The following is a 2,668-nucleotide window of genomic DNA, read 5'->3' on the forward strand; positions in this document are numbered from 1 at the left end:
CTGGCTTTCAGATGGCCATCTTCTTAGCTGTGTCCTCACATGACCTCTTCTCTGTGCATGATGAGGGAGAGTGAGCTCTGCCATCTCTTCCTCTTTCTATAAGAACATCAGTTCTGTGGGATTAGGGCCCTAGCCTTATAACATCACTTACCTTTTATTACACCCTTTCTCGAAATGCAGTCTCATTAGGGGTTAGGGCTTCAACATATGAATTTGGGGGGGACACAGTTCATAACAGAGGGTGTCTTTTATCTTTTTCTTGACTTTAAAGGGAATATTTTTATCATTGAGAATTATGTTTGCTCTTGGTCTTTAGTCTTTACATGTATTTTATCAAGGTAAGCAAGGTTCCTTTTTTTTTTTAGATAGTTTTTTGTTTGTTTTTTGATTTTTGGCCATACTGCATGGCTTGTGGGTTGTTCCCCAACCAGGGATTAAACCTGGGCCACTGCTGTGAAAGCCTAGAATCCTAACCACTAGGCCACCAGGGAACTCAGCAAGGTTCCTTTGATTCCTGGTTTGGTAAAAGGGTTTTGTTGTTAAGTTATGATTCATATTGAATTTTATAAAATGCTTTTATGCATCTATTGAAATGATTATATGTATGGTTTTCCTTTTTTAATCTATTAACATGATAAATGCATTTATAGATTTTATAGAGTTTAACTATGCTTGCATTTCTGGTATTAACCCAACTTGGTCAAGATGTACAGTTGACCCTTGAACAACATGGGTTTGAACTGCACAGGTCCACTAATACAAGGACTTTTTTCAGTAAATACATTACAGTTCTACACAATCCAAGGTTGGTTGAATTCGCAGATGTGTAATGGTAGATACATAGGGCTGACTATAAAGTTATACACAGATTTTTTTTATTTCTGGGGAGAGGGGCAATGCCCCAAACCCAAGTTGTTCAAAGGTCAACTATATTATCATTTTTATGGGTTTGTTTTGTTAATGCTTTATTTAAGATTTTAGCATTTATGTTCATGAGTGGCTTTATGTTCATGAGTGGGTAATAATCCTTTCCCATATGCTACTTTTTTGATTTGATCTTGAGTTTATACTTACTTCATAGAAGGGATTGGAGAAGTGTATCCTCTTTTTCTGTTCTTTGGAAGAGGCACTGTAGTATAGTGGTAAAGTACAGGGATTCCTAAGGTGCCAGACTATGTGTTTATGAGTTACATAGCTATCATTCCCAGGTACTGTGAGAATAACTTGGTGGTGAGGCCAGTGGGCCTATAATACCCAAACACAGAGGCCTTTTCAGAAATGCCCAAATGATAAGGTCTAGTAAGTTAAAAGCTAGAAAAAATAATATGCTTATAAGCCTTTAAAAAAAAAAGCAGGTGCTACGTACGGTTGAATGATATTACTGGCTATCATCCCAAAGTCCTAAATTTTCTCAGTGTTTCCACTGTAGTCACAAATTTAGAGTATTATAAACCTTAGAAATGTCACTGTTAAACTGTAGACGTGATTTAGTATCCTTATAAAATGGCTATGGCACGTTAAAATACTATAACAACTGGATGTCCACAGGGTACTCTTTCTTTCCAGGAAGCCAGATGGGATATAAAGAAGAATTTTCAGAGATACAAATAAAAAAAAGAAACCCATAGATGTTTATGTGGATTTCCCTTGTGAGTGCTCTGTATTTCTCTAGCTGTTTAAGAGAAACCAAAACTTTGTTGGCAAGACTGTCTTTAGAGCTTCAGGACCAAATAGATGTTGGGAAGAGTATTGTAAGATAATTTACTAGTGTTCTAATGTTTTATTTTCACTATGCTGCTGGTCCTCTGGTTTTTTTTTTTTTTATTATTATTTTTTTGGGGGTACACCAGTTTCAATCATCTGTTTTTATACACATATCCCTGTATTCCCTCCCTTCCTTGACTCCCCCCCTCTCGAGTCCCCCCCACCCTCCCCGCCCCAGTCCTCTAAGGCATCTTCCATCCTCGAGTTGGACTCCCTTTGTTATACAACAACTTAAAAATATGGAACGCTTCACAAATTTGCGTGTCATCCTTGCACAGGGGCCATGCTAATCTTCTCTGTATCGTTCCAATTTTAGTATATGTGCTGCTGAAGCGAGCACTGGTCCTCTGTTTTAACTCAGAAGGTGACAAATGCAACAGCAAGGGGAAACCTCACTTCTCTGCTGGCAGGAACAGATGTTAGAGTGTTCTGAGCTGTAACTGGCTGTTGTTTTTTCAGATTCTTCCATCTCATAATTTTGAATGATGCTCAAAGGAAAGCGGCCCTATAAAGATGATATTTTGAAACTCAGGGATTCCAAATGGAGAGGTTTCTTTATTTTTAAAATTTACACTATTTATATTTAAAGTGCCAAATAATAGAACTCTTGCCATATCTTCAAGCACAGAGATTCTGTCCTCAGCTGTACTCAGTCTACTAATAAGCCCATTGGAGGCATTCTTTATTCTGTTGTAGTGTTTTTGATCTCTCACTTTTTAAATTTAAATTAATTAATTAATTAATTAATTGGCTGCATTGGGTCTTCGTTGCTGCATGCGGCTTTCTCTAGTCGTGGTGAGCAGGGGCTACTCTTTGATGTGGTGTGCGGGCTTCTCATTGAGGTGGCTTCTCTTGTTGCAGAGCACAGGCTCTAGGCGCACAGGCTTCAGTAGATGTGGCACAT

At 38.1% G+C, this 2,668-nt stretch overlaps 1 non-coding gene across 1 annotated transcript; it reads right to left on the reverse strand.

The window, feature by feature from the left end:
- Positions 1-1,997: 1,997 nt before the first annotated feature.
- Positions 1,998-2,104, reverse strand: LOC130856273 (U6 spliceosomal RNA). Its single transcript, XR_009054551.1, has one exon. It is a non-coding gene; the product is annotated as a U6 spliceosomal RNA (small nuclear RNA).
- Positions 2,105-2,668: the final 564 nt, after the last annotated feature.

The sequence above is a fragment of the Hippopotamus amphibius genome, chromosome 6 (genome assembly GCF_030028045.1).
Source record: "Hippopotamus amphibius kiboko isolate mHipAmp2 chromosome 6, mHipAmp2.hap2, whole genome shotgun sequence".
In the NCBI taxonomy this organism is placed as follows: domain Eukaryota; kingdom Metazoa; phylum Chordata; class Mammalia; order Artiodactyla; family Hippopotamidae; genus Hippopotamus; species Hippopotamus amphibius.